This window comes from Chenopodium album, chromosome 19, assembly GCF_948465745.1.
Source record: "Chenopodium album chromosome 19, dcCheAlbu1.1, whole genome shotgun sequence".
Lineage (NCBI taxonomy): Eukaryota > Viridiplantae > Streptophyta > Magnoliopsida > Caryophyllales > Amaranthaceae > Chenopodium > Chenopodium album.
This window is the reverse complement of record NC_137852.1, coordinates 27,692,047-27,717,087: the sequence shown is the minus strand read 5'-3', so window position 1 is coordinate 27,717,087 and position 25,041 is coordinate 27,692,047. Positions and strand designations below refer to the sequence as shown.

At 36.6% G+C, this 25,041-nt stretch overlaps 1 long non-coding RNA gene across 1 annotated transcript; it reads right to left on the bottom strand.

The window, feature by feature from the left end:
• Window positions 1–20,122: 20,122 nt before the first annotated feature.
• On the bottom strand, window positions 20,123–23,400 carry LOC145595450 (uncharacterized). Its single transcript, XR_014102951.1, has 3 exons — window positions 22,971–23,400; window positions 21,523–21,600; window positions 20,123–20,680 (listed from the first exon to the last, which is right to left on the bottom strand). It is a non-coding gene; the product is annotated as an uncharacterized LOC145595450 (long non-coding RNA).
• Between the last annotated feature and the right edge of the window lie 1,641 nt (window positions 23,401–25,041).

The following is a 25,041-nucleotide window of genomic DNA, read 5'->3' as shown; positions in this document are numbered from 1 at the left end:
CAAATTAAAGTCAAATACATTCAAACAAAGCTTTATTAATCAAATGAAAGTCAATTGCATTCCAGAATGCTAATTGAGTCAAATGAAAGTCAAACACATCCAACAAAGCTAATTGAGTCAAATGAAAGTTAAACACATTCAAACAAAGCTTTTTGAATCAAACGAAAGTAAAATGTATTCAACAAAGATTATAAAGTCAAATAAAAGTCAAACATTTTTAACAAAGCATTTAGAATTAAATAAAGTCAAATACATTCAAACAAAGCTTTTTTAATCAAATGAAAGTTAATTGCATACCACAAATCTAATTAAGTCAAGTGAAAGTCAAACATATTCAAACAAAGTTTTTTGAATCAAACGAAAGTGAAATGCATTTAACAAAGCTAATTGAGTCAAATAAAAGTCAAATACTTTCAAACAAAGCTTTTTGAATAAAATGTTAGTCAAATACATTCAAACAAAGCTTTTTGAATCAAATGAAAGTCAATTGCATTCCACAATGCTAATTGAGTCAAATGAAAGTCAAACACTTTCAACAAAGCTAATTAAGTCAAATGAAAGTCAAACACATTCAAACAAAGCTTTTTGAATCAAACGAAAGTTAAATGCATTTAACAAAGCTAATTTAGTCAAATGAAAGTCAAACAATTTCAGCAAAGCTTTTAGTATCAAATGAAAGTCAAATACATTTAAACAATGCTTTTTTAATCAAATGAAGTCAATTGCATTCCACAATGAAAATTGAGTAAAATTAAAGTCAAACACATTCAACAATGATAATTGAGTCAAATGAAAGTCAAACACATTCAAACAAAGCTTTTTGAATCAAATGAAAGTCAAATGCATTTAACAAAGCTAATTGAGTCAAATGAAAGTCAAACACTTTCAACAAAGCTTTTAGAATCAAATGAAAGTCAAATACATTCAAACAAAGCTTTTTTAATCAAATGAAAGTCAATTGCATTCCAGAATGCTAATTAAGTCAAATGAAAGTCAAACACATTCAACAAAGCTAATTGAGTCAAATGAAAACCAAACACATTCAAACAAAGCGTTTTGAATCAAACGAAAGTTAAATGCATTCAACAAAACTAATAGAGTCAAATGAAAGTTAAACATTTTTAACAAAGCTTTTAGAATCAAATGAAAGTCAAATACATTCAAACAAAGCTTTTTTAGTCAAATGAAAGTCAAATGCATTCAACAAAGCTAATTGAGTCAAATGAAAGTCAAACACTTTCAACAAAGCTTTTAGAATCAAATGAAAGTCAAATACATTCAAACAAAGCTTTTTTAATCAAATGAAAGTCAATTGCATTCCAGAATGCTAATTAAGTCAAATGAAAGTCAAACACATTCAACAAAGCTAATTGAGTCAAATGAAAACCAAACACATTCAAACAAAGCGTTTTGAATCAAACGAAAGTTAAATGCATTCAACAAAACTAATAGAGTCAAATGAAAGTTAAACATTTTTAACAAAGCTTTTAGAATCAAATGAAAGTCAAATACATTCAAACAAAGCTTTTTTAGTCAAATGAAAGTCAATTGCATTCCACAATGCTAATAGAGTCAAATGAAAGTCAAACACATTCAACAAAGCTAATTGAGTCAAATGAAAGTCAAACATATTCAAACAAAACTTTTAGAATCAAACGAAACTTTTAGAATCAAACGAAAGTGAAATGCATTTAACAAAGCTAATTGAGTCAAATGAAAGTCAAACACTTTCAATAAAGCTTTTAGAATCAAAGGAAAGTCAAATACATTCAAACAAAGCTTTTTGAACAATATGAAAGTCAAATACATTCAAACAAAGCTTTTTGAACAATATAAAAGTCAAATACATTCAAACAAAGCTTTTTGAATCAAATGAAAGTCAATTGCATTCCACAATGCTAATAGAGTCAAATGAAAGTCAAACACATTCAAACAAAGCTTTTTGAATCAACTGAAAGTCAAATGCATTCAAACAGAGCTTTTTGAATCAAACGAAAGTCAGATACATTCAACAAAGCTAATTGAGTCAAATGAAAGTCAAACACTTTCAACAAAGCTTTTAGAATCATATGAAAGTCAAATACATTCAAACAAAGCTTTTTTAATCAAATGAAAGTCAATTGCATTCCAGAATGATAATTGAGTCAAATGAAAATCAAACACATTCAAACAAAGCTTTTTGAATCAAGCGAAAGTTAAATGCATTCAACAAAGCTAATAAAGTCAAATGAAAGTCAAACATTTTCACCAAAGTGTTTAGAATCAAATGAAAGTCAAATACATTCAAACAAAGCTTTTTTTAATCAAATGAAAGTCAATTGCATTTTACAATGCTAATTGAGTCAAATGAAAGTCAAACACATTCAACAAAGCTAATTTAGTCAAATGAAAGTCAAACACATTCAAAAAAAGCTTTTTGAATCGAACGAAAGTTAAATGCATTCAACAAAGCCAATAGAGTCAAATGAAAGTCAAACATTTTTTAACAAAGCGTTTAGAATCAAATGAAAGTCAAATACATTCAAACAAAGCTTTTTGAATAAAATGAAATTCAAATACATTCACACTTTTTGAGAAATTTTGAGGTTACGGGTCCCGGTGGCGAAAATTCATGAGACTCTACGGGATACATCTTAGGGCCATAGAATGACGTTTGGAACCATTAATGACCCTTATATGTTGTACAAAATAGCCGTGGTAGGCTTCAGTTTACGAAATCGGTGCAAATTTCAAACGGGTAAATTGACCGTTTTTAGGCATATTGGATGGTTCCACCCACTCAACTGGACTCCCGGAGGGTATTAGGAACCATGGTTAACATCTAGGCAATTTTTATTTCCTGGCGAAAAGAGGTCAAAAAATTCCAAAATTGAAAACAATAATCCACGCGTTTTGAGGAATTTTGAGGTTACGGGGCCCATTGGCGAATAGTCTTGAGACCTTATGGGATACATCTTAGGGTCATATAATGACTTTTGGAACCATATATGACCCTTCTATGTGTCCATTAATGTCCGTGGTAGGCTTGAGGTCACGATATCGGTGAAAGTTTGGAACGGGTAAATAAACTGTTTAAAGGCATATTGGATGGTTCCATCACTTCAATTAAACTACCGGAGGGTATTAGGAAGCATGGTAAACATCTCGGTAATTATTATTTCCCGGCGAAAAAAGGTCAAAAAATTCCAAAATTGAAGGCTATAATCCACACTTTTTGAGGAATTTTGAGGTTACGGGTCCCAGTGGCGAAAAGTCTTAAGGCCCTATGGGATACATCTTAGGGTCGTATAATGACGTTTGGAACCATATTGACCCTTATATGTTGCCATAAAATTCCGTGGTAGGTTTGAGGTCACGATATCGGTGAAAGTTTGGAACGGGTAAATTGACTTTATAAAGGCATATTGGATGGTTCCACCCTCTCAATTGGACTCTTGGAGGGTATTAGGAACCATGGTAAACAACTCGTAAATTTATATTTCCGGACGAAAAAAGGTCAAAAAATTCCAAAATTGAAGGCTTTAAGTCCACGCTTTTTGATGAATTTTGAGATTACGGGAACCCGGTGGCAAAAAGTATAGGGACCCTAGGGGATACATCTTAGGGTAATATAATGATTTTTGATACCATATTTGACCCATATATGTTGCCATAAATGTCCGTGGTAGGCTTCAGGTCACGATATCGGTGCAAGTTTGGAACAGGTAAATTTACTGTTTAAAGGCATATTGGATGGTTCGGCCCACTAAATTGAACTCCCGGAGGATATAAAGAACCATGGTAAACATCTCGGTAAATTTTATTTCCGGGCGAAAAAAGGTCAAAAAATTCAAAAATTAAAGGATATAAACCACGCTTTTTGAGAAATTTTAAGGTTACGGGGCCTGGTGCCGAAAAGTCTTGAGACCCTATGGGATAAATCTTAGGGTCATATAATGACATTTGGAACCATATATGACCCCTATATGTTGCCATAAATCTCCGTGGTAGGATTGAGGGCACGATATCGGTGCAAGTTTGGAATGGGTAAATTGACTATTTAAAGCCATATTGGATAATTCCACCCACTCAATTGAACTCCCGAAGGGTATTAGGAACCATGCTAAACATCTCAACAATTTTTATTTCCGGGCGAAAAAAGGTAAAAAAATTCCAAAATCAAAGGCTATATAATCCATGCATTTTGAGCAATTTTAAGGTTACGGGGCTCGGCGGCGAAAAGTCTTGAGACCCTAGGGGATACATCTTAGGGTCATATAATGACGTTTGAAACCATATATGACCCTTATATGTTGCCATAAATGTCCGTGGTAGGCTTAAGGTCACGATATCGGTGAATGTTTGGAACGGGTAAATGAACTGTTTAAAGGCATATTCGATGGTTCCATCCATAAAATTGGACTCCCGAAGAGTACTAGGAACCATGGTAAACATCTCTGCAATTTTTATTTCCGGGCGAAAAAAGATCAAAAAATTCCAAAATTGAAAGCTATAATGACGTTTGGGGCCCGGTAGCGAAAAGTCTTGAGACCCAAGGGATACATCTTAGGGTCATATAATGACGTTTGGAACTATAAATGACCCTTATGTGTTTCCATAAATGTCGTGTTAGGCTTGAGCTAACGATATCGGTGCAAGTTTGCAACGGGTAAATTGACTGTTTAATGGCATATTGGATGGTTCCACCCACTCAATTGGACTCTCAGAGGGTATTAGGAACCATGGTAAACATGTTGGCAAATTTTATTTTCGGGCGAAAAAAGGTCAAAAAATTGCAAAATTGAAGGCTATAATCCACGCTTTTTGAGGAATATTGAGGTTACGGGGCTCGGTGGCGAAAAGACTTGAGACCCTAAGGGATACGTCTTACGCTCATATAATGACGTTTGGAACCATATATGACCCTTATATATTGCCATTAATGTCCGTGGTTGGCTTGTGGTCACGATATCGGTCAAAGTTTGGAGCGAGTAAATTGACTGTTTAAAGGCATATTGGATGGTTCCACCCACTCAATTGGACTCCAGGAGGGTATTAGGAACCATGGTAAACATCACGGCAATTTTTATTTCCAGGCAAAAAAAGGTCAAAAAATTCCAAAATTGAAGGCTATAATCCATGCGTTTTGTGGAATTTTGAGGTTACGGGGCCCGGTGGCGAAAAGTCTTGAGACCCTAGGGGATACATCTTAGGGACATATAATGGCGTTTGGAACCATATATGACCCTTATATGTTGCCATAAATGTCCATGGTAGGCTTGAGGTCTTGATATCGGTGAAAGTTTGGAACAGGTAAATTGACTGTTTAAAGGCATATTGGATGGTTCCACCCACTCAATTAGACTCCCGGAGGATATTAGGAACCATGGTAAACATCTCGGCAATTTTTATTTCCGGGCGAAAAAAGGTCAAAAATTCCAAAATTGAAAGCTATAGTCCACGCTTTTTGAGGAATTTTGAGGTTACGGGGCCCGGTGGCGAAAACTCTTGAGACCCTAAAGGATAAATCTTAGGGTCATATAATGACTTTTGGAACCATATATGACCCTTATATGTTGCACTAATGTCCGTGGTAGGCTTGAGATCACGATATCGGTGAAAGTTTGGAACTGGTAAATTGACTGCTTAAAGGCATATTGGATGGTTTCACCCACTCAATTGGACTCTCGGAGGGTAATAGGAACCATGGTAAACATCTCGGAAATTTTTATTTCCGGGCGAAAAAAGGTCAAAAAATTCCAAAATTGAAGGTTATGGGGCCTATCACGGGCCTAGTGGCGAAAAGCCTTGAGACCCTAAGGGATACATCTTAGGGTCATATAATGACGTTTGGAACTATAAATGACCCATATATGTTGCCATAAATGTCCGTGGTAGGCTTGAGCTCACGATATCGGTGCAAGTTTGGAACGGGTAAATTGACTGTTTAAAGGCATATTGGAAGGTTCCCCCCACTCAATTGGACTCCCGGAGGGTATTAGGAACTATGGTAAATATCTCGGCAATTTTTATTTCCGGGAAAAAAAAGGACAAAAAATTCCAAAATTGAAGGCTATAATCCATGCTTTTGAGGAATTTTGAGGTTACAGGGCTCGGTAACGAGAAGTCTTGAGACCCTAGGGGATACATCTTAGGATCATATGACGTTAGGAACCATATATGACCCTTATATGTTGCCATAAATGTCCGTGGTAGGCTTGTGGTCACGATATCGGTGAAAGTTTGGAGCGAGTAAATTGACTGTTTAAAGGCATATTGGATGGTTCCACCCACTCAATTGGACTCGCGAAGGGTATTAGGAACCATGGTAAACATCACGGCAATTTTTATTTCCAGGCAAATAAAGGTCAAAAAATTCCAAAATTGAAGGCAATAATCCATGCGTTTTGTGGAATTTTGAGGTTACGGGGCCCGGTGGCGAAAAGTCTTGAGACCATAGGGGATACATCTTAGGGACATATAATGACTTTTGGAACCATATATGACCCTTATATGTTGCCATAAATGTCCGTGGTAGGCTTGAGGTCACGATATCGGTGAAAGTTTGGAACGGGTAAATTGACTGTTTAAAGGCATATTGGATGGTTCCACCCACTAAATTGGACTCCCGGAGGGTATTAGGAACCATGGTTAACATCTCGGCAATATTTATTTTCGGGCGAAAAAAAGTCAAAAATTCCAAAATTGAAAGCTATAATCCACGCTTTTTGAGGAATTTTGAGGTTTAGGGGCCCGGTGGCGAAAAGTCTTAAGATCTTAGAGGATAAATCTTAGGGTCATATAATGAGTTTTGGAACCATATATGACCCTTATATGTTGCCACTATTGTCCGTGGTAGGCTTGAGATCACGATATCGGTGAAAGTTTGGAACTGGTAAATTGACTGCTTAAAGGCATATTGGATGGTTTCACCCACTCAATTGGACTCCCGGAGGGTATTAGGAACCATGATAAACGTCTCGGAAATTTTTATTTCCGGGCGAAAAAAGGTCAAAAAATTCCAAAATTGAAGGCTATAATCCACGCTTTTTGAGGAATTTTGAGGTTATGGGGCCCAGTGGCGAAAAGTCTTGAGACCCTAGGGGATACATCTTAGGGTCATATAATGACGTTTGAAACCATATATGACCCTTATATGTTGCCATTAATGTATGTGGTAGGCTTGAGGTCACGATATCGGTGAATGTTTGGAACGGATAAATAAACTGTTTAAAGGCATAATCGATGGTTCCATCCACTCAATTGGACTCCCGGAGGGTATTAGGAACCATGTTAAACATCTCGGCAATTTTTATTTCCGGGCGAAAAAAGGTCAAAAAATTCCAAAATTGAAGGCTATAATCCACGCTTTTTGAGGAATTTTGAGGTTACGGGGCCCGGTAGCGAAAAGTCTTGAGACCCAAGGGATACATTTTAGGGTCATATAATGACGTTTGGAACTATAAATGACCCATATATGTTGCTATAAATGTCCGTGGTATGCTTGAGCTCACGATATCAGTGCAAGTTTTGAATGGGTAAATTGACTGTTTAAAGGCATATAGGAAGGTTCCACCCACTCAATTGGACTCCCGGAGGGTATTAGGAACTATGGTAAATATCTCGGCAATTTTTATTTTCGAGCAAAAAAAGGTCAAAAAATTCCAAAATTGAAGGCTAATCCATGCTTTTTGAGGAATTTTGAGGTTACAAGGCTCGGAAGCGAAAATTCTTGAGACCCTAGGGGATACATCTTAGGATCATATAATGACATTTGGAACCATATATGACCCTTACATGTTGCCATAAATGTCCGTGGTTGGCTAGAGGTTACGATATCGGTGAAAGTTTGGAACGGTTAAATTGACTGTTTAAAGGCATATTGGATGGGTCCTCCCACTCGATTTGACTTCCGGAGGGTATTAGGAACCATGGTAAATATATCGGAAAATTTTATTTCCAGTCAAAAAAAGGTCAAAAAATTCGAAAATTGAAGGCTACACTAGGCGAAAAATGGGGTTGGCCACCGGTTCAAAACCCCCCTTTGCCACCGGTTTTGAACCGGTGGCCAGTGGGGGGTGGAAAAACCTAGCACAAAAGGCCACCGGTTCAAAACCGGTGGCAAATTAACTAATTGCCACCGGTTAACCGGTGGTATTAATTAATTTGGCCACCGGTTAACCGGTGGCAATTTACCTTTGGCGCCTTTTTTTTTGGAGGGATGGCAGGTAATTGCCACCAGTTAACCGGTGGCCATTACAGGAATTTTTTTTTTTTCCCTGCAATAATTCCTGAAATTCCAGCTATATATTTCCTGCATGTATTGCTGCTATTATTTCTGCTGTAATATAATTATATATAACAATATATATAAATATATATTTACACATTAATTATTAAAAACCAAATGCAATACAATAAATAAAGTATCATATACTACCTAAGTACAAATTTGCACAATACTAACTTACTAAGAATAAATAAAGTAGTCTAAAGTTTAATCAACAAAGTTTAAATTCAAAATGATGTAATATTTACAAATTGAAAGTGATGAAAGATGCCAACATGTCTCGTACTTCATTAAGGTCCTTGCTTGTTAATGGATCACCTTTTAGCACCTTGCAAAACTTGGAATATATAAACATTATGTTAGAATAAATTAGTTAAGTTAAACATGTGTAAATAAATATGAAAAAGATTAACTCACATAAAAAGAGCAACTTACTAATTTTAGGACGCATTTTTAAAAACATGTTTTCTACCTTGCCTATTTTCAACATTTTTTAAGTAATGAGCTAGTTCTTTCTCATCATGTCAATCATACTTAGTTTTAGGTGGCTAAGCCTTTTAATCAACACAAAAAAGCAACTTACTAAGTTTAAGGACGCACTTTATTCCTAATGAGCAAGTTGACTTCTGCCTTGCCCATTTTCTACATTTTTTAACTAATGAGCAAGTTGTTTCTCATAACATGTCAATTATACTTAGATTTAGGTGGCTAAGCTTTGAAATCACATAAAACAGCAACTTACAAAGTTTTAGGACGCATTTTCATCCTAAATGGCCCAAAAAAGGCCTAAATGTCTTCAACTTTGCCCATTTTCTACATTTTTTAACTAATGAGCTAATTCTTTCTCATAACATGTCAATTATACTTAGTTTTAGGTGGCTAAGCTTTGAAATCACATAAAAAGAGCAACTTACTAAGTTTTAGAACGCATTTTGGTACTAAATGGCCTAAATAAGGCCTAAATGACTTCTACCTTACCCATTTTCTACATTTTTTAAATAATGAGCTAGTTATTTCTCATAACATGTCAATTATACTTAGTTTTAGGTGGAAAAACTTTGAAATCACATAAAAAGAGCAACTTACTAAGTTGTAGGACGCATTGTGGTACTAAATGGCCTAAATAAGGCCTAAATGACTTCTACCTTGCCCATTTTGTACATTTTTTAAATAATGAGCTAGTTCTTTCTCATAACATGTCAATTATACTTATTCTTAGGTGGCATAGCTTTAAAATCACATAAAAAAAGCAACTTACTAAGTTTAAGGACGCATTTTGGTACTAAATGGCTTAAATAAGGCCTAAATGACTTCTATCTTGCCCATTTTCTACATTTTTTAACTAATGAGCTAGTTATTTCTCATAACATGTAAATTCTACTTATTTTTAGGTGGCTAAGCTTTGAAATCACAGAAATAGAGCAACTAACAAAGTTTTAGGACGCATTTTCATAATAAATGACCTATATAAGGACTAAATGACTTCTATATATCTTGCTCATTTTCTACATTTTTTAAATAATGAGCTAGTTCTTTCTCATAACATGTCAATTATACTTAGTTTTAGATGGAAAAGCTTTGAAATCACATAAAAAGAGTAACTTACTAAGTTTTAGGACGCATTGTGGTACTAAATGGCCTAAATAAGGCCTAAATGACTTCTACCTTGCCCATTTTCTTTATTTTTTATCTAATGAGATAGTTCTTTCTCATAACATGTCAATTACACTTAGTTTTAGGTGTCTAAGCTTTGAAATCACATACAAAGATCAACTTACTAAGTTTTAGGACGCATTTTGGTAATAAATGGCCTAAATAAGGCCTAAATGACTTCTACCTTGCCCATTTTGTGCATTTTTTAAATAATGAGCTAGTTCTCTCTCATAAAATGTCAATTATACTTAGTTTTACGTGGCAAAGCTTTGAAATCACATAAAAAAGCAACTTACTAAGTTTTAGGACACATTTAAGTACTAAATGGCCTAAATAAGGCCTAAATGAAGTCTACCTTGCCCATTTTGTACATTTTTTAAATAATGAGCTAGTTATTTCTCATAACATGTCAATTACACTTATTTTTAGGTTGCTAAGCTATGAAATCACAGAAATAGAGCAACTAACAAAGTTTTAGGACGCGTTTTCATAATTAATGGCCTAAATAAGGCCTAAATGACTTCTACCTTGCCCATTTTGTACATTTTGTAACTAATGAGCTAGTTCTTTCTCATAAAATGTCAATTATACTTAGTTTTAGGTGGAAAAGCTTTGAAATCACATAAAAAGAACAACTTACTAAGTTTTAGGACGCATTGTGGTACTAAATGGCCTAAATAAGGCCTAAATGATTTCTACCTTGCCCATTTCTACATTTTTTATCTAATGAGCTAGTTCTATCTCATAACATGTCAATTATACTTTTTTTTAGGTGGAAAAGCTTTGAAATCACATAAAAAGCAACTTACTAAGTTTTAGGACGCATTTTGGTACTAAATGGCCTAAATAAGGCCTAAATGACTTCTACCTTGCCCATTTTGTACATTGTTTTCATAATGAGCTAGTTCTTTCTCATAACATGTCAATTATACTTATTTTTAGGTGGCAAAGCTTTGAAATCACATAAAAAAAGCAACTTACTAAGTTTAAGGACGCATTTTGGTACTAAATGGCTTAAATAAGGCCTAAATGACTTCTATCTTGCCCATTTTCTACATTTTGTAACTAATGAGCTAGTTATTTCTCATAACATGTCAATTCTACTTATTTTTAGGTTGCTAATCTTTGAAATCACAGAAATAGAGCAACTAACAAAGTTTTAGGACGCATTTTCATAATAAATGGCCTATATAAGGACTAAATCACTTCTATATATCATGCTCATTTTCTACATTTTGTAACTAATGAGCTAGTTATTTCGCATAACATGTCAATTATACTTAGTTTTAGGTGGCTAAGCTTTGAAATCACAGAAAAAAGCAACTTACTAAATTTTAGGACGCATTTTGTTACTAAATGGCCTAAATAAGGCCTAAATGACTTCTACCTTGCCCATTTTCTACATTTTGTAAATAGTGAGCTAGTTCTTTCTCATAACATGTCAATTATACTTAGTTTTAGGTGTCAAAGCTTTGAAATCACATAAAAAAGCAACTTACAAAGATTTAGGACGCACTTTGGTACTAAATGGCCTAAATAAGGCCTAAATGACTTCTACCTTGCCCATTTTGTACATTTTGTAACTAACGAGCTAGTTATTTCTCATAACATGTCAATTATACTTAGTTTTAGGTGGCTAAGCTTTGAAATCACATAAAAAAGCAACTTACAAAGATTTAGGACGCATTTCGGTACTAAATGGCTTAAATAAGGCCTAAATGACTTCTATCTTGCCCATTTTCTACATTTTTTTTTAACTAATGAGCTAGTTATTTCTCATAACATGTAAATTATACTTAGTTTTAGGTGGCTAAGCTTTGAAATCACAAAAAAAAAACGTATTTTACTAGGTTTAAGGTCGTACCTCATCAAGATGTATGGTGTTGGTACAATGAGTCGCTATGTCAAGCATGAATCTCATCACGTATAATCCACAATCAACTCCATTATCTTGTTGTGGGCACTAGCATAGGAACAAATCAAACATCACATAAAATCCACAATTGTCCGAGCAATGTTTATTAAGATAAATACAATATGATGTGGTATTACCGTAGCCCCGTAGGTGATTTCCATGTAGGACCATCTGGAGCACGACCACGTATTTTCTTCATAATACTATAGGAAAGTAAATTCAAATTTGATTAGTTTGACTACTAAATGAGTTAGCTTAAGATAATCACCACTAGGTAGCTATATTTACTTTTGTAGTATAGAGGCCACGAGGTACTTCTTTGTTGATCGAGTTGAATCAAGGTGAAAGATTGTGTTTTTAGCAGGACAAATCACCATGAGGAACCAATGATACATACATAAATTCACAATTCACAAACAAATCAATAATTAGGGTACAAAATATATTTCAAATGTAGAAAGAATTGAATTACACATGGTTAAACGTACTCTTGATAACATGGGGTGAATATGAACTCATCTCCCGCTCGCATTGATTCCCTAATACTATGATTAACATAGTCCATCACCTCAGGGGAGTTGTTTAAGATTCTAGTCTCGGATGTCTGTTCGGGGCATAACCACTCAACTTTACCAGGGGAATTAGTGTCACTTAAATGCTGCCGTAGTGCTCTGCGTGCATGGACAATGAAAAATTGATTAACATATCAAGGATAAACAACACTAATATGAATTAACATATTCAATTTTAGTGCCATGTGCCCATACCTCATGAATATTTGAATGAGAGAAATGTGAAGGCTAGAACCTCTTAAAAATTCCTTCACATCTTGTTTGTTTAACCATGCACTTGCATCCTCATCATAGTGGAACATTGCCTTAGGTAGTGCAAATTCAATGGGATCGCCACTAGGCAAATGACTAACACGATTGTGTAGAAAAGTTAAATCCTTAGTGAGCGATTGAAGGACATTGTCTCCAACAAGTGGGGTAGGTTGCATGGCAGAACCATTTAAAGAATTCTTTTTTGACACTTGTTCACTCTTCGACCCTTGTTCACTCATCTTCTTTGTAGGTTGATCAACGCTTTTGGGCTTCTCCACCTTCCTTCGCTTTGCGGTTTGGCCTTTTTTCGAAATCTAATCAAACAAAGTAAATGTAGGATCAAAAATTCTAGGCCGGGGGTTAAGCTATACGTACGCAATAAACAAGGATTTACCTGCCAAGGATGCACCGGCGGCCGAGGCAGCAGCTGCCCAGGCTGCAGCGGCCGAGGCAGCAGCTCCCGAGGCTGTAGCAGGCCACCCAGTAGCTGCCCAGGCTGCAGCAGGCCACCCAGGCAGCACCTGCCGAGGCTGCAGCGGCCCAGGCAGCACCTGCCGAGGCTGCCGCGGCCAAGGCAGCACCTGCCGAGGCGGCTGCAGATTTTTTTTTTTTTTGTTAAAAAAAAAACTGAAAAATATGTAATGGCATTCACATTTGTTATTACCTCGTTGATCAACCTTACCCAAGCACGAGGCCATTGCACATAGCTACCTTTTGCTTGCCAAAGAAGAGTAATCCCATCATCCACTATAGGCACCGGTAGTGGGATGTTTTCGAACCCAGCTACAACAGAATTGATCCCGACCGCATAATGTTGTGGCCAAAGCCCTTGGAAATGGACCGTTCCTCTCGTCGCTTGTGCACTACCATGCGCCACCAACTGCAACTCTTCACTATTTAATAGCCCCGGGGCTAGAAGTGTACAATCGGTGTCTACCTACATCATTTAACGAAATTCACTTGTAAAAGCAGAAATTATAAAAAAAAAATGTTCTATTCCTACACAATTGATCATCTAACGAAATTCATTATGTTAAAAGTAATAGATTATCCTAAATTCACCTCTAAATCTGGAAATTCATGGGGTGTTGGATTATCAAGCTCCCTCGAGTCCGCATGTGTGGGAGTAACAACCTGCAATAGTTATTCAAAAATGTCACATTAGATCTCACATAACTCACTATGCCAAAACTAATAGATTGAAAACTACCTCATGTATCTCATCTTCTCCATCTATATCATCTTCTCCTTGTCCTTTTTGGTGGCTACTTGAGTCGACCGGTGTAGTCGAGGGGAACGGCAAGGGTAAGTTCATTTGCTTCGCCCAAGCATTGAACTCACCTACTAACTCATTGCGTACTTGTTCCTTGATGGATGCCACCTTGGCATCCAAGTCCTCCGGTGAGTTAACACTTGCCCGAGATCTTCCCAATTTTGTGTATTCCGAACCCATCACTTTTTCCCATCCTAGCAACGTCCCTCCCATACCTACTACCCGGCCTTGATGGTAGGCTTTCCCAAAGCCAAGGTGAACGGGTCTTTCTCTATAGTCGGGACCAGCTTGCCTTCAACAACTTCTGTAGTGTACTCAAGCTGTAGCATAAGAAAAAATGTCAACATGAATACATATAATGTTTTTAGATGGTAAAGTTATGCAAAAGTTTCAAATAGCTTACAAGTTTATCAGCCACTTTTTTTTCCGGTTCTTTGATGACCCATTTTCCGGTTTCCTTATCAAAGGAATGTAGAGAACAAATGAAATCGCCAGCACGACTAACCAACGTAGTGATCGTGGAGTCGGAGGGTTCTTTGGATGACCCAGGCAGCAAAGTAGGGTATATACCCTCCTTCAACCAAGTAGGTCTCCATTCACCAAATGTCTTGGCCCCCGTCTTATGAAGGTACTCCTTCTGCAATGTATTTGCCTTGTTTTGCTCTCGAAGTTCCTACATAAATACAAATGTTAGAATCATTACTGTAAAAAGAGTCAATATATTATACAATTCTCATTAGATTTACTAGTTCTTACAATTGCTTTGGGTCTTGTTTTTTGAATAACAAATTCTTTCCACTCTTCCTCCCTCACGCTTGGCTATATTTTCCACGGTGGTTCTTTTTCCTCAACAACATCCTCATTTCCACCTTCACCACCCTTCCCCTTGGAAGCTTTCTTCTTGTGTTTCTTCTTCTTATAGATCCATCCAATGGTTAAATGGGTCTTGAAGCCTCTGAATCTCTCCGCTATTAAAGAATCAAACACCCTTCTCTTCTCAACATCATTTGGAATATTAAACAGCTTCTGCAATCACAAATACAAGCAATTATTATGTTAAATTCACTAACAACTATTAAGTGAAAGTATTTGTAATTGTGTAAGTGTGCATTTAAACAAAACACTTGCCCTGGTATCATCCCAAAATGTTTGAATCAAGCCTGGAGGTACTTGCCGCCAACCAAGTGTAATCGGGATTTTGCGCGCACACATGCCAACTTGGTTTGCATAATTCCGAAGCCATTTGCCAGTAGGTCGTCCTCTTTTGTCATACTCCAGGACCATGGGACCGTTTGGCTTCCTAAAACTTGTTGTCGGACCCCTACCCTTTCTCTTAGCAGGAGCCTTTAACCCCCCTCCACCACCTGTGTTCAATTGCTCATGTCTTTGGCTATCAGTTTGAGGAGTAGTGTTCTCACCAACGACCTCAACAATTGTAGAATCAATAGGAGGCGCACGTTCAGCTGACAATTCAAATTCTACAAGCCTGCGCTCAAAAGCATCTTGTTCTTGATCTTCTGGCTCACCCAAATCAGTCTCCTTGTTGACATCATATGGCTCGTCCTTGTCCTCATACTCACCATCATAGCCATCGCCATCATCCTCCAAATCCTCTACTAGTTGGTCATGATCGTCCTCCATGAGTTATAAAAACCTGTCATTACAAACATAAAACGATATTAGTTCCATAAAAGATAAAAATGTTGACATATAGGTCATACTACATGTTAACATATAAAATAGGCAAGTAAGTTCAAATATAGATCATTTTTATTCTATTTTCAACAAATTGACTTGTAAAAATAGGCAACTAAGTTCAGTACATGTTAGCATATAAAATAGGCAAGAACTTGTAAAAATTTAGCAACTAAGTTAACACTTTCATTCATTTTTCCCAAAACTATTAATAAAATAACTTAACTTATGATTAAATAATACTTTTAAATGCTTACAATCTCAAATTAACTGTTGTAGTACCTCATTCTAACATTCCTTCGTTGTGGTCTGACCGCATATAACTTGTTTGGTCGTCTATATCATTTGATGCAATAGGTCTAGGAACAGTGAAAGGTGCTGAATCATCAAACGCATCGTATTCTTCCTCATCCTCAACATCTCCAACGCATAAGATTCTTCTTTTCCCAGCTAGCACAATGGACCATTTTGAATCGACTGGGTTAGTGACAAAGAACAGTTGCTTAGCTTGAGATGCTAGGATAAACGATTTCGCACTATCATTCAATGGCCAACATCTACAAGAGTAAAGTCATCATACTTGACATTACGCCTGATATTATCATTCCACTTACACTTGAAAAGTGCAACCGTGAAGTTACAATCCACGCTTTTTGAGGAATTTTGAGGTTACGAGGCCCGGGGGCGAAAAGTCTTGAGACCCTAGAGGATAAATCTTAGGGTCATATAATGACGTTTGGAACCATATATGACCCTTATATGTTTCCATTAATGTCCGTGGTAGGGTTGAGGTCACGATATCGATGAAAGTTTGGAACTGGTAAATAGAATGTTTAAAGGCATATTGGATGGTTCCACCCACTCAATTGGAATCACGGAGGGTATTAGCATCCACGGTAAATATCTCGGCAATTTTTATTTCCGGGCGAAAAAAGGTCAAAAAATTCCAAAATTGAAGGCTATAGTCTACGCTTTTTGAGGAATTTTGAGGTTACGGGGCCCGGTGGCGATAAGTCTTGAGAGCCTAGGGGATACATATTAGGGTCATATATTAAAGTTTGGAACTATACAAGACCCTTATATGTTGCCATAAATGTCCGTGGTAGGCTTGAGGTCACAATATCGGTGCATGTTGGAATGGGTAAATTGACTGTTGAAAGGCATATTAGATGGTTCCACCCACTCAATTGGAATCCCGGAGGGTATTAGGAAACATGGAAAACATATCAGAAAATTTTATTTCCGTGAGAAAAAAGGTCAAAAAATTCCAAAATTGAAGGCTATAATCCACGCTTTTTGTGGAATTTTGAGGTTACGGGGCCCGGGGGCGAAAAGTCTTGAGACCCTAGAGGATAAATCTTAGGGTCATATAATGACGTTTGGAACCATATTGACCCTTATATGTTTCCACCAATATCCGTGGTAGGCTTGAGATAACGATATCGGTGAAAGTTTGGAACTGGTAAATTGACTGCTTAAAAGCATATTGGATGTTTTCACCCACTGAATTGGACTCCCGGAGGGTATTAGGAACCACGGTAAACATCTCGGCAATTTTCATTTTCGGGTGAGAAAAGGCCTAAAAATTCCAAAATTGAAGGCTATAATCTACGCTTTTTGAAGAATTTTGAGGTTACGGGGCCCGGTGGCGAAAAGTCTTGAGACCATAGGGGATACATCTTAGGGTCATATAATGACGTTTGGAACCATATATGACCCTTATATGTTGCCATTGATGTCCGTGGTAGGCTTGAGGTCACGATATCGGTGAAAGTTTGGAAATGGAAATTGACTCTTTAAAGGCATATTGGTTGGTTCTACCCACTCAATTGGACTCCCGTTGGGTATTAGGAACCATGTTAAACATCTCGGCAATTTTTATTTCCAGACGAAAAAGGTCAAAAAATTCCAAAATTGAAGGCTATAATCCACGCTTTTTGAGAAATTTTGAGGTTACAGGGCTTGGTGGCAAAAAGACTTGAGACCCTAGGGGATACATCTTAGGGTCATATAATAACGTTTGGAACCGTATATGATTCTTATATGTTTCCATAAATGTCCGTGGTAGGCTTGAGATCACAATATCGTTGCAAGTTTGGAACGGGTAAATTGACCGTTTTAAGGCATATTGGATGGTTCCACCCACTCAATTGGATTGCCGGAGGGTATTAGGAACCATGCTAAACATCTCGGCAATTTTTATTTCCGGGCGACAAAAGGTCAAAAAATTCCAAAATTGAAGGCTATATTCCACGCTTTTTGAGGAATTTTGAGGTTATGGGGCCCGGTGGCGTAAAGTCTTGAAACCCTAGGGGAAACATGTTAGGGTCATATAATGACGTTTGGAACCATATATAACCCTTATATGTTTCCACCAATGTCCGTGGTAGGCTTGAGATCACGATATCGGTGAAAGTTTAGAACTGGTACATTGACTACTTAAAGGAATATTGGATGGTTTCACCCACTGAATTGGACTCCCGGAGGGTATTAGGAACCATTGTAAACATCTCGGCAATTTTTATTTTCGGGCGGAAAAAGGTCAAAAAATTCAAAAATTGTAGGCTATAATCGACGCTTTATGAGGAATTTTGAGGTTACGGGGCCCGGTGGAGAAAAGTCTTGAGATCTTAGGGGATACATTTTAAGGTCATATAATGACGTTTGGAACCATATATGACCCTTATATATAGTACAAAATAGCCGTGGTAGGCTTTAGTTTACGAAATCGGTGCAAATTTAGAATGGGTAAATTGACCGTTTTAAGGCATATTGGATGGTTCCACCCACTCAATTGGACTCCCGAAGGGTATTCGGAACCTTGGTAAACATCTCGGCAATTTTTATTCCCAGGCGAAAAAAGGTCAAAAAATTCCAAAATTGTAGGCTATAATCGACGCTTTATGAGGAATTTTGAGGTTACGGGGCCCGGTGGAGAAAAGTCTTGAGATCTTAGGGGTTACATCTTAAGGTCATATAATGGCGTTTGGAACCATATATGACCCTTATATAGAGTACAAAGTAGTCGTGGTAGGCTTTAGTTTACGAAATCGGTGCAAATTTAGAATGGGTAAATTGACCGTTTTAAGGCATATTGGATGGTTCCACCCACTCAATTGGACTCCCGAAGGGTATTAGGAACCTTGGTAAACATCTCGGCAATTTTTATTCCCAGGCGAAAAAAGGTCAAAAAATTCCAAAATTGTAGGCTATAATCGACGCTTTTTGAGGAATTTTGAGGTTATGGGGCCCGGTGGCGAAAAGTCTTGAGACCTTAGGGGAAACATCATAGGGTCATATAATGACGTTTGGAACCATAAATGACCCTTACATGTTGCCATAAATGTCCGTGGTAGGCTTCCGGTCACGATATCGGAACAAGTTTGGAATGGGTAAATTGATTGTTTAAAGGCATATTGGATGGTTCCACCCACTCGATTGGACTCCCGGAGCGTATTAAAAACCATGGTAAACATCTCGGCAAATTTTATTTCCGGGCGAAAAAAGGTCAAAAAAATCCAAAATAGAAGGCTATAATCCATGCTTTTTAAGGTATTTTGAGGTTACGGGGCCCGGTGGCGAAAAGTCTTGAGACCCTAGGGGATACATCTTAGGGGTCATATAATGACGTTTGGAACCATATATCACTAGTGGAAAAATGGTCATTCGTAACGGGCAAAAAGGCCCCATCCGTAACGGGCAGCGTCCGTTACGTATACGGCCGTTACGGATGACCATTATTATTCGTAACGGGCACTGTCCGTTACGAATAACTACTTATTCGTAACTGACACTAAAAATGTTCGTTACGAATAACTACTTATTCGTAACGGGCACATACAATGTCCGTTACGAATAAGTAGTTATTTGTAACTGACATTTTTAGTGCCCGTTACGAATAAGAAGTTATTCGTAACAGTCACCTGAAACGCCCGTTACGAATAACTACTTATGCGTAACAGGCACTTACAATGTCCGTTACTAATAAGACAAAAAATTAGGGGCATTTGTAACTAGCAATTCAGGTGCTAGTTACAATACCCCTATTCTTCTTTCCATTTACCACCCAAATTATTATAATAATTTTAACAAATCCAAATATTTCATGCCACAAACATATTATCAAACATAACATATACACCAAATTGTATTTCAAATAAAATTCTTCTTTATTGAACCAAGAGACATAACTAGGGATGGCAATTTAATCCGAGTTCGATTCGAATCCGATCCGATCCGAAGGAAAAAGTCCGATCCAAATCCGTTTAAAATTAGTCCGAATCCGAATCCGATAAAATAGATCCGAATCCGAATAGGAGGCGGATTGGACTTGGACCCTACGCAAAGTCCGATGGAGTCCGATCCGAGTCCGAATCCGAGAGTATGAGCATATGCTTTATAACTTGGGACAATTGTTTGCTTGTGTTTGTATCAAATTTGTTATGTAACTAAGTTCATAATTTAAATATGTTATGTTTATACTTTACTTGGTATGACAATACAAATAATTATTGGTATATGACATTACAAAAAAAAAATTAAAAAAAAAGTATTCGGGTCATTTCGGAGGTCCGTATAAACGGAGCGGATTCGGATCCGAAAAATACGAGTCGGATCAGATTCGGACTCGGATTTTTCGGATTCGGACTCGGATTCGGATTCGAATCCAGGGTCCGTATACTAAACGGATCGGATTCGAATTTAGCTACATCCGACCCGAATCCGATCCGTTGCCATTCCTAGACATAACTACATAGATTAAAGGAAAATTTCAGAAAATAAGTTAGAGCCTTCTTAAATGAAGACAATAAGGTCAAAAGTTCAAGAAAAAGTATGCTGCCAATTACTTTGTTAGCAAAATTCTTGTTCAAGAGCTTCATCAAGCTTTTCCTGAATAGCAGTTCTTGAGCCATAGTAAATCTTTTGGTAAATGATGTCTCGGACATTTCTCTATCTCTATCCTCAACATTAAAAGGATTAACACTGCATTCTTGATTTCTTCATCACCAACGTCTCTGTCTTCAGCAGCATCAATAGAACTTTCCTACCTCCTAAAAAATATAAAAAAAATCATAGATTAGAAAATAAAAGTAAAACATCATTGATGCTACATAGAAAAACTTTACATAGATTAACAAAGAAAGGTTACTCTAGTGATTAATTAGAAATGTAACTACAATACCTGTATTTCGATTTAAATCACTTTTCTCTCCTACACAACTCAGAGTTATATAAACATTATTCAGGAGGATTCATATGTAGTAGGCAAATGAGCCTAATTTAATGTTTTGATCTGGATGTCAAACAACTGAAGTTTATCAAAACAACATGGAGGAGCATCATGCCAAGAAAATCACCGATAGAAAACCAGATTAAACGCACAAAAGGAACTTATTTGTTCCAATTTGCTATAATAACAAGCTAAGTTGATTAATCAATCCCTGCACTAGACTTAAATGGAACACACGCCCCTTTATTTAACGTATCAACCACCAACATAATAATCAGAAACCAATCATTATTCTCATACATATTATGACAATCACAGCAATATTATACTAATCCATTCAACCATAAATTAAGACTGAGACAACAAGCAATTCCAATAATATTGCAGCATCAATTACTCAATTTGGTAAAGCCTCAATCAAAAAGCGAAAAGGTTAAAAACCTGAATTCACATCTCTAACAATAAATGAACTCATACTACCACATTCACATTAAACAATAATCTAAGCGCACATCAGTTTGAATTTCATTATACATCAATTTTACTAACAATTAAGTTACTAAAACTTATTAATTAAAGAAAAAATCAGGAGCTTGCATTTTGAAGCTATATATTCAAGAAGCAAGGGCATGTTGTCACTTTAACAAGACATTTAAAAGTTACCTTCGGAAGAGTTCCCTGATCCGTCCCTCACAGGAACCTTCATAATGCTGAACTGAAGGGAAGACAACAAGATTCGACCTACAATCACAATTAATCACTCATTAATAGTGCTGTACACACTTCCCAGTCATGCAAGTGCAGAAATGAATGCGTCAAAATAAACAGTAAACTAAACACATGTAATAAAATGTTCTAAAATAAACTAACCACATGATTATAGAGAATTTGTTAGAATTATGATTGCCAATAATACAGGTTTGTTAGCCTTATCACTACTAATTAGCAGAGATGGTAATGAAACATTCCAAGAACTAATAAACCTTTGTCCACCAAGAAATTAGCTGGTTAGCATTTTCAAAAAAGATTTTTTTTTTCTTTTTTGGTTTATTATTTTTCTTCTAATTTCTTGTACAAGTGCCAAATGCATGTATCACTCTGTTTGCTTCAGTATTTATCATCCTAATCATTTTTATTAGCGAGGTCTTTGTCTACTAGAAATGTGTAATAGATTAGTTCCTTTTTATTTAAGAAAAATAGGAGTTAAAAGAATGGAGTACCTCATATAAATAATAACTATAAATAATATAATTTGCAATTAATTAGATAAAAAATATTAGAGAATAATTAACATGTGAACAACTTAAAGGAACTGGGAAGACCCCTTTATTTAACAGCCCACCAAATCTGTGATTTATTTAGACTTTATAAAGCCGGATCAATTATCACTGACTTTCCCCTTTTATTCCTAAAATAAATATTTTACAATTCAATATTATTACAATTACAGTATTATTTATAACACTCTTTTATAATTACAATATCGTGTTACCAGCTTTAACCTTGATTTTATTTATAAAAAATCAAATGGACTTTTCAGCAAGAAATAAATTAGAATCTTAATTCAAATCCATCTAAAACATTATGAATTTATGATTTATTTCCACCCAATGGAAAAAATCAAATTAAACATGTAAAATCAATCAATTAATTTGGAAAAAAAATGAAAAAAAAAAAAAAACTGCAGAGGAGAAAACTGCACCTTCAATTTGATTAATAAAAATACAAACTTGAGATTCAAAATTCCTAGTGCACTGTATCCCAATTCCCTTCTCTCAACTAAATTCTTCAAAACTAACAATCCACACACATATAATCATCGCAATGTAAATCAATAATTTTATGAAATGAATAAAATCAAATCTGTAAACCTAAAAGTAAGAATGTAGTTCGAACAGATTACTCAACCAGGTAATATGAACATCCAACAAAAAAAATCATATGTACTACTATAACAGATCCGTAATTAGATTGATACAAATTAAGGAAAATTTCTCTATTCTAAGATCTCAATTATAAATCAAACAAAAAAAATCATAAAAGATAACATTAATCTGATCTGAAATTCCCAAAGACAATCAAGAAATTACCCAAATTCAATGAAATTATACCTGGGTAGAGAAGATGTTGCAAGAACACCAACGAACTTCAGCACCAAGAGCAGTAAGAGTCTCAATAAGAACAGCAGTTTGAATAGTCATAAGAAGAGATCCAGTTCTTAGCACCTTTAAACGGTTGAGAAGGACCAAATTCAGTACGACAAGACATAAGTCCAGGCATTTCGACTTCAGCAAGCTCGATTTCTAACCTTGTACTCTCTTCCAAATGTGGTCTTCTCGACTGACAATGGAGTCGCCGCCATTGTTGTTGAGCTCGAAGAACAGGAAGAGAGTGAATAAGAAGGAGATATGAGCAGTGTTGATTACAGAGTAGAGAGAGTGAGTGATTTGAGGAGAGAAAAAGAGAAGATGAGTGAGGAAGAAGAGAAATGCGGAAAGAGAGACTGATTTGAGGAGAGAGAAAGAGAAGAGGAGTGAGGAAGAAATGCGGCTGGGGAAGTGGCCTGGAATAGATCTTTAACCCTAAAAGAGTTATTTAGTTGTAACGGGCTTTATATTTGTCCGTTACAATTAATAGCTATTCGTAACGGGCATTTATTTGCCCGTTACAATTATTAATTATTCGTAACGGACATTTATTTGCCCGTTACAAATAAGTTTTTCCGTACCGATCAAATATTTGCCCGTTACAATTACTCTTTTTGTAACGGATTTTATCATGCCCGTTACAAATAGGGTGTTACAAATGACAATTTTTCCACTAGTGTATGACCCTTATATGTTGCCATAAATGTCCGTGGTAGGCTTGAGGTCGCGATATCGGTGCAAGTTTGGAACGGGTAAATTGACTGTTTAAAGGCATATTAGATGGTTTCACCCATTCAATTGGACTCCCGGAGGGTATTAGGAACCATGGTAAACATCTCGGCAATTATTATTTCTGGGCGAAATAAGGTAATAAAATTCCAAAATTGAAGGTTATCCACGCTTTTGAGGAATTTTGAGGTTACGAAGCCCGGTGGCGAAAAGTGTTGAGACCCTAGGGAATACATCTTAGGGTCATATAATGACGTTTGGAACCATATATGACCAAAATATGTTTCCATAAATGTTCGTGGTAGTCTTCAGGTCACGATATCGGTGCAAGTTTGGAACGGGTAAATTGACTATTTAAAGGCATATTGGATGGTTCCACCCACTCAATTGAACTCCCGGAGGGTATTAGGAACCATGGTAAACATCTCAGCAATTTTTATTTCCGGGCGAAAAAAGGTCAAAAATTCCAAAATTAAAGGCTATAATCCACGCTTTTTAAGGTATTTTGAGGTTACGGGGCTCGGTGGCGAAAAGTCTTGAGACCCTAGGGGATACATCTTAGGGTCATATAATGACATTTGGAACCATATATGACCCTTATATGTTGCCATAAATGTCCGTGGTAGGATTGAGGTCACGATATTGGTGCAAGTTTGGAACGGGTAAATTGACTGTTTAAAGGCATATTGGATGGTGTCACCCACTCAATTGGACTCCCGGAGGGTGTTAGGAACCATGGTAAACATCTCGGGATATTATTTCCGGGCGAAAAAAGGTCAAAAAATTCCAAAATTGAAGGCTAAAATCCACGCTTTTGAGGAATTTTGAGGTTACGGGGCCCGGTGGCGAAAAGTGTTGAAACCCTAGGGGTTACATCTTAGGGTCATATGATGACGTTTGGAACCATATATGACCCTTATATGTTGCCATAAATGTCCGTGGTAGGCCTGAGGTCACGATATCGGCGAAAGTTTGGAACGGGTAAATTGACTGTTTAAAGGCATATTGGATGGTTCCACCCACTCAATTGGACTCCCGGAGGGTGTTAGGAACCATGGTAAACATCTCGGGAATTATTATTTCCAGGCGAAAAAAGGTCTAAAAATTCAAAAATTGAAGGCTAAAATCCACGCTTTTGAGGAATTTTGAGGTTACGGGGCCCGGTGGCGAAAAGTGTTGAAACCCTAGGGGATACATCTTAGGGTCATATGATCACGTTTAGAACCATATATGAACCTTATATGTTGCCATAAATGTCCGTGGTAGGCCTGAGGTCACGATATCGGTGAAAGTTTGGAACGGGTAA